Genomic DNA, 8,765 nt, shown 5'->3' with positions numbered 1-8,765 from the left:
GGCATAAATGGAAGTTCAAAAAACAAATTCAGAGGAGACATAAGGAAGTGCTTTGTCACTCAAAGAATAATAAATGTTTGGAATGGCCTACTGGGCAAGGTTGTTGAGGCAAAGACAGTGGGCTCGTTCAAGAAGCAATTAGATGCTATCCTGGGGGAAACGCTGTATTACAAGAGACAAGCATCAATGTGTTGAATGGCCTTTTCTCATTCCTAACATTTTCTATGTTCTTTTCTCCAGCTTGTACTCTTAAGGGTCTGCAGCCTCAGTGTATGATATCAAAACTGAAATCAGGCCCAGCAGTGTTCTCCACTAAACTGGGCCAAGAAGCATAATAAAGATTTGGCCTTGCTATAAAAATGTGCCGCACTGTTCTGCTACCCTGCTTATTCCATGCTGGCTTCTGGGCTGCTAATAAAGGAACAGGCATCAGGCAAAGCACCCAGGGTTCAAAGATTTGTTTCACACCTTGTGTCGAGTGCAGAGCACACTTTTAAGAAACTGGGGCACCCTGCCCTTCAGGTGGGAGCACTTCAGAGGTGGGCCAGGACAATTCCAGCGCATACAGGGCTCTTTGGATCCTTCACAACTAAACCCAGCATTCAAATGTGCCCTTATTAGCAGTTATTAATAATGTTTTAGAATTGCTCCATCCCTTTCACCTCACCCACCTGTCCTAATTCTATTTCTTCTCCCTCCCAGCACAGCACTGAGCCTTTCCCCTCTCTTTTCCCCTGTGTGGACATCAAAAGGGAAGTAAAGTTTGTGTTTGTATTTCAGTACATGGGAGGGCACTTGCAGGGTGAGGGGGTCTTTAGGAGGTTAAGTAGCATCCCAAGTTTTGTGCCAAAACAGGGGCACTGCTCACAGAGCCATCAACTAAAAGGGTGCAACTGCACCCCACCACCTCCCAGGAAAATTGCAGCCCCCCTGAGCTGTCTCAGCACCATTCCCCACACACCCACATGCACAGAGGGTAGCAAAGAGGAACCTGTAGAGCATCCCACTGGAGATGCCCTGTTTGGGAGGTGTCATGTTCAGCTGTCGAGGAGCAGAGAGCTCCTGGTGCTCAGCTGACCAAGCTGAACTGCACTCAGGAGAGGGCGGTGACTACATCTTAGGCTAGCCATTTTATAGCATTCATCAGATTTAGGAGTCCCAGAGGAAACTTCACTGGCTCTCTGTAGCAGGCTGCACTGAGGCACTACAGGGAAGATAGTGTCTCCTCCTCTAAACTTACTGGGTACCTACAACAGAGGTAGCTGTCCAGTTTTGTATGGGAAATCTCCACCAGACACAAAGGGCAGCAGAAGAGAAACTATTAAACAAGGTCGGGGGGGAGAGAGGAGGGGGATGAATGTATATATAAGAAATGCTCAGCTAAGAAAGCAATTTGATGACTGGAGGACAGGGATGGCACCCTCTGCCTCTCCAGCTAGGGTGAAGAAGGAAAAAAGTCATGGAGCTGCAACCCCTGCCCAGGAGGTAAGACAGCCCCTGATTCGTGGCCATCCAAACAGAAGTTAAACTAATATGAATAGCTGAAAGGCTCACACAGCCTGTCCTTTCTTCCTCTAACTCTTCTGCAAGTTTGTTGGTTTGGGTTGGGCTTTTTTTCTTATTTTATTGTATTATTTTTTATTGGTGAGAGATTCATATTATTATGGTTCTAACCACTACAGTGGCTTTTTGCCCCAGCACTCTGGGGGAAATGCATATTCAGAATAGCTTTGCAAGTGCTGCCGAAGCCGTTTGATGTCTGCACCACTAGCTAAATTATTTGTTAACAAAATCTGAGGCTTTTTGCCCTTCCAAAGGAACCATTTCACATGTGTTTTTTGGCTTCCTCTGCAGTGGCCCAGCAACATTATTTTATCCCAGCAAAGAGCATATTATTTTTTAATATCACTGCTATATTCCAGTATGTTTCCCTAGATGATAAACGTTGGCAGAGAAAAGAGGCAACTTTTTCAAACAATAAGTAATAAATTGTGGAAGGCTGAGGTAAATATTTTTCCATGTCCCCAAACAACTCTGAGTACATTCCTGAGGAGTGTATTGACAGTAAAATGTTTTGAGAACAAGAAAATTTGTTGGATCAGGTTGTGGTTGTTGTCCAACCCATAAAATATCAAGAAAATTCCTAGCTCTTTCTACCGTCTGTTCCTCTGTGTACTTCTGGGTGAAGCTTTAAGTAAAGCATTCAAAGTGTCTCCTATATCACATATAAATATGGGTGAATTAGTGTGAGAAGATAAACTGTTTTGTTCTAAGGCTTTAGAAAAAAATATAACCCAACAAACCAAACCACAAAGTCTGTCAGATACATCCAAATGTAGGAGGAGATCTCTTGGCAATGAAATATTCAAATACCTGAATGCACTGTGGCAGTGAGCTCTGCTCTGTGGTGCTATGGGCACCCATTCCTGCCTGGTGGCACAAAACCCATCCAAGCAAGGTCAAGGGAAGTTGCACACAGGTTGCTGAGCACTGGTGTGCAATGAGCTGGTTGTGAACAAGCCACAGATAACAAGTGTCAGAAATTAACTACTGAAAATGTCACCTCAAGATTATATCTGCCACTCCTTGCTGGAGGGCAAGTTGCAAAGAAAACAGGATGACCAAAATTAAAATATTATCTAGTGTAACATAACCTAGGGCAACATGTAGCTGCAGGTAATGCCACTGAAACCATCCATGTGTGCATGGCCTCCAACAGCATACAAATAACTGTCCATCTCTACCCCTCTACACCTCTTTGAGCTCCATCCTCACTGCCCTCAGGCTGGCACACTCACCCCAGGGGAGAGCTCACTTAACCCACCAGGACCCAGAGGCAAAAGGACTAGTAGTGACTGGGAGCTAACCCAGCCCCAGACACATGAAAATATGCACCTCAGTATATATAGGAAAGCCTTCTTGATAATAATTTTGGAAGGATTTTTACAATGTTTAAATATTGAATACGGGCATATTCAATGTCCTTCTGGCCCAATATCTGCCTGTTTAAGTGGAAACTACTAATTTTCTGGCACTATAAGTGGAAGACATACTCAGTATACATACTCTGTACTTGAGACATAAATAATAAATGCAATTTAAACTGAAATTTGAGCAGACTTTCCATTAAGTAACAGATCACTGTTGGATGGTCATGGTTTTTTATATCTGGCAGAGGGCTGTATCTCAGATATGTAGACATCATGTAGAGATGGGATATTTTGTACGAGCATTAATAATGATGTTCCTACATTGCTCATGCTGTGGAAATGCTTCCTATTCATCTCATTATCTTCTGGTCCCACAATGGCAGCATGATGAGTGCAGAGAAATGAGTGAGAAGCCTTCTATGTCTTTGTGTGGTGGGTATAAAATGGTTGCAAACCAGATGAATGCTTAAACACATTATCTCTTTGACATTTTGCACTACCCTTCTGGAAAGACCCCATATATTTAATATCAAAAGAGTAGAGACCACTTACCATGGGAGAAAAAGAGAACGACTGCTTTGTCCTGCCATCTGTATCCCAGGGAGCAGATCACAGAGGACTGAGGTGGCTTCCCTGATGCCTTGAAAGGGGCTGATGAGAACCCAGAATCACCTAGATAGAAGTCAGATTTGTTCATGCCTATCAGTCCCACAGATCTGCTCTAAATCTCTCTTCCCAGTCTCCTCCTCTGGGGTTAAAAAGATGGCAGAGCAGTGTGCCAGACAGAGGTTGTTCTGAGTTAGTGCTGTAGACATTTTGGTGGTCATTGCTGTCTTCATAACCCTCATTTCCATATAAATCTCTTCTGTTTTCACATTTTGTCCTGGACTAGTTCCACATCCCAAGGACCATGTCCCTGACTAGTTGTTGAATTTGTCCCCCCAACTCTTCTTTAATGACCTTTCATAACATTGGTAAAGGCTTCAGCACTCACTGAAAGCATCAAAGGGCCTATTCTTATCTTTCATGGAATGTAATAAGAATGGTGGGGCTGTATATTCACAATGCTGACACTGCTTCTCTGTGAGTCCTTGGGCGACTCCTTTAGAAGCTGCAGGAGTCTCCATGTGGGAGAATGGGAACAATGGCACTGGCCTGCCATCCATGGAGGTTACAACACTTAAAAGACTTGTTGAAGCCTGAGACAGCTGATGCAAGCAAAATGCTGTGCAGGGAAGTAAAAGGTTCCCACATTTATGGAGAGGAATGTGCCCAGAGGTGGCTCAGCTGCCACCCCATCTTGTAGCCCCAAAATACAAATTATGACAAGACTGCAAGCATGACCTCCCAAGCTTCAGTGATCTAATTTACATCAGTGGACAACTTCTTATACAGCTTAATCACTGCAATAGGTCCCCTTCCCTTGTGCTATTAACAGAACTATAAATATTTAATTTGAAAGAGAAGATATTAATAAGCACTTTAAATAAAAGAAGATGGTGATAGATTGGCAGACTGCCATACTCATCTCCACTTTATACAGTGCTTCCTTCTTGTCTTGAACTGCTTGATGACGTCCTTCCAATGGAATTAATTGGCCTCTTTCTTGCCCCATGCTATTTCTGGTTTAATTATCCTGCAGTTTGGCCAGCAGTGGACGGTGTTCTTCCTGTCACTGCTCTTTGCTCTCAGTGTTCTCTGCTAGTTTGGCATGTTTTCTAAATTAAGTTTCATTTCCCTGCTATAAGTTCCTGACCAATGTTTTGTGACATTTTCTGAAGACAGAACCATTTAGAGCCCAATGCAAAGTGACCTGTGCTCAAAATCCAATGGCTTCCACAGTGGATGGATCAAGTTTTCACACCTGCCATGTGCCTCAGCAGTGGTAGGACAGAATTGTGCATTGGAACATAAAGTTGCACATGTGAGGAAGGAGAGATGACAAGACTGATTGGAAGAAAAGAAACTGAGTTTCTGCTTTCTACAACTTGACCTCAGGTTACTGAAATACTTCCATTTACTTCATGGCTTTTCCTCTGCAGGCATATCAGATATTACATCTACCCAGTGAAGTATATTCCCTTGCAATTACTGAAGTACCAAAGTGAAAAAAGTTATACAAGAGATGGAATGCATTTTAGATTCAGCCAATGGCTTTTTTTTTTTGTTATTTTTTTACTCTTTTTTCCATATACTGATTGACTTTTTCCATTTTAAACTGTTATAAAGGAACTTAAACATTAGGGAAGAGGAACCTTTATGGATAGAAAGAGGGAAGGAAAAGACAAGTTCAGCTTATGAGGAAGCCCTTTTTGTGGTAAACCGAACGGAAAAAACAGTGATGTATTGAGAAAGTATGAAAGCCATTCCTGAAAAGTTTCATAGACATGAAAAGGCATAATGTCAGGTTAAAGCAAGCCTAAACATATCCCCAAAGCCAAATTTCCATGTTTTTCTGTACATGGGAATCTTTCAGAATTCACTCTTTGTGACAGCTGGTACCTGATTTTTCCCACACTGTGACATATTGTCTCCATTCCATGCCCAGCGAGTGCCTTCGTATATGGCCTGTCAGAGCTGGTTTAGCCCGTGTCAGGGAGCCAAGTATCAGTAAAGCTGGGAAACATTCTCCTAGATCAAGAGAATGTTCCTGTGCTCCGAGCCAGGCACTGCAGCTACACTTGAGACCTGCCATGGACACCACTGCACTCGGCAGTGCTACTTGCGGGATTGTTAAGAGTGGAAGAGATGTGAGGCACAGCCCCGTGACATTATTCTCTTCTCCTTCAAAACACACTTCTCTGAAGTGCCCAGAGACATCCTGTCTTAGGGGTTATTCCCATTTAAGATAAACCAAGTGAAAATGTGTGACCACTGTCAAAAGAAGAATAATGTCAGTGCTTTACAAAAGCTCCCCTTCGGATATGAACACGGCTCCGCTACGTGTAACCTCTGTGTTTGATTTCTCTGTCATATTTTCTCACACTGGAGATGGTCCCAAAGCAAACCTCTGAACACAAACACAGAACATGATTAAGAATCAAAGCCTGGAACATCAGAACATATGTTTGGCTTCTTGCTTGTATCTTTATAGAGGTTGAGCCAAAAGCCTCAGAGTAAACACCCTTGAATATTTGTGTGTTTTCCACAATAGGCCAAAACATTCATGCTTAATACTATTAACCTTTTGCTGACTAAACCTTTGATGCAACTCTAGTAATTGCCATTGATTCTGCAGGGCAGAGAAGCCCTGTTAGACTCAAATACAGGCTGGAGCAGGGATTCTGACTGCTCCTTCAAGTCAAGAGAACACCACTGCACACTAGTGAATCCCCAAGGTGGGTTCCCATAATGTTCAGGCACCCACCATGCCTACTCCAAGAGGACCAGAATCAGTGGTTTCCATCAGAAGCTAGTAACCTGTGGTGAAGATGAAAGTAAAAGGCAAATTTTTCCTATTAAGCTGATTTACTCCTAGCAATAATAAAACTGGATAGTGTATGAGACAACTATTTTAGTAAAAATAACACGATTTCAGTATGACCAAAGACCCATGCATGTATCACTCAACCCTAGAATGCACCTATACTCCTTTTGAGAGAAAAGTCAGACTTACCTGGAAATTCCACAGCTGGAGGTCTGACATCATCAGATATCTCCAACAATCTGGGCTTTGCCTCTGTCTTTCTTATGTCCTTGTGGGACTCTTCAATTCTGCTGAAGGTTTCTGCTCTCCTGCTCCTCCAGCTTTCTTAGATGCATCTCAGCAGTCTGTTGACATCACAAACAGGTCAAGACAAAGTGTCAAACAAGTGATTTTTACCACAAATCAACCATTTGCTCAGGTTTAGGTATTCACTGTCTTTTCCTCCCTGAGGTTGTTTCAGACAATCTCACAAAGTGAATAAATGAATATCACACTTACAGAGATATTTTTATACCACTCACATAAGACTAGAAACTACCCAAACTATTACAAAGTATCTGAAATCCACACTGGATACTAACCCATGGATAAGATATAGTTGATACCTTTGCATGTTTTCCTTGCACACCTAAAATCTTAATGAAAATAAAATTATTTAAGACAGAAATGAAGAAATTTTAAAAAATCATTTAAATGTTACTCCAGAAAATTTCATAAAGGAACATCTCAATCATGTTCATTAATCAAATCCCAAATAAAACCAGCTGCCTTCTAAAGTGAGAACAAAGAAAAATTAGGACAACATATATCTGAGAAAAAAAGTTGGACTTTTTTTTACTCCAGGAGAACTTAACTAAAAGCTCCCTCCATTCAGCCACCCGGGTTTCGTTTCATAATAGCTTCAGTCCATTGTTCCTTATTATCAGAGCTGACTGTGTTCAAGCTAAGGCAGATCTTGTTCCTAAATTTATGTCTCTGTGTGTGACCACTACAATATGTGTTTTGTGTGCTTTTCCCTGAAAGCCTAATATAGTGATACCTGTGACACGGCGTGGACTCCTCCTTTCATGTATATTACCAACTCGAACTGCAACCTGCTGGTAGATTTTTCTTAAACTCTAAAATGAGGGTCTAACCTTCTCTTCTTTTTCTTTTTCTTCTCTGTTACCTATAATCTTGATTTGACTCACACAAAAGTGACACAGTGGGAAATCCACTCAAGAAGACTTTGACAACTAACAATGGAAACCTACCTACACGAAAGTTGACTGGTGGCGTTTATAGTGGAAAAAAAAATGTATTCAAGTTTAAAGATGTCATCTCTGTTAACTGATCCATGTTGGTTTTGTGTGGTTTTTGTCAAAAGAAATGTGCTATGGAGTCACCTCTGTTAGGGTAAAGAAAACTAGCCAGAACAACATCACCACTAAATGGGCATATTTGGGATTAAAAAAAAATCCCCCCAAAATATTTGAGTAAATGTGAGTTTTGGGTTGGACCAAATCCAAAGGACTTAAATGAAACAGTGAAACTTGAGCATATTTAAATGCAACTAACATATAGAATTATTTATACTCATGATCCTTTTGCCTTCTCCAAAATGAGAAGTTATTTTATGCAGTACCAAAGATGTGCTAAATGCATCTCATGGATTAAATGAAAATAAGATCACTGTAGATTTTTCAGTAGTAGCTACTGATTGTTTTGGCTTCAGTTTTAGAGTTGAAGTTTAGACAATTTACATAGACTCCTCAAATGGGACACCCAAGGCCACAAGTTGCCATTGGAAATACTGGGCTTTTCATCCCAGAAAAGAGATGCAAGTCTGTAGAAAGTTCAAAGTTCTCAACTGAACCTATTAGGATACTGAAGTCATTGATATTGTACAACCAGTCCTCACATCCTCTTCCCCATGACTAGCTCTGCTCAACCGGGCCACATCTTGTTTCTGGTCTCAGCTGACTTGAAGCAGTTTGTCTCACCATTATATTCACTGCTAATAGATGCCTTTCTTGAAAAACACATTAAATATTCTGCAAATGTGAAGCTCAATTAAAAAATGGTCCTTTGGTTCAGGTATCAAACATGTGAGATGGAGCTGATGCTACAACGACACCAGGCAAACCTGGTGGCTCTTGGAAGGAACCTGAGCTGCTGAGATGCAACAGTGATGAACACTGTAAAGTGTGAATGGAACAGAAAGGATCTGAAAGAAGGAGGTAGAGTGGCTGTTGCATCCCTCAGCTCATTCATCCAGGTCTGAGTAGCCTGAAGAAAGGACAGAGTTCAGAGGGGGTTGTAACCATTATTGTCCATGCTGCGGGTGGTGTCTGGCTAAAGAGAAGGCTTTAGTGAAGGAACAGATTTACAGATGGCAAATCTTTCCTTTGTGTGTATTCCCTACCCCT

Source organism: Chaetura pelagica, unplaced genomic scaffold, assembly GCF_000747805.2.
Source record: "Chaetura pelagica isolate M959 unplaced genomic scaffold, ChaPel_1.0 scaffold531, whole genome shotgun sequence".
Classification (NCBI taxonomy): domain Eukaryota; kingdom Metazoa; phylum Chordata; class Aves; order Apodiformes; family Apodidae; genus Chaetura; species Chaetura pelagica.
Note: the sequence above shows the minus strand (reverse complement) of the source record.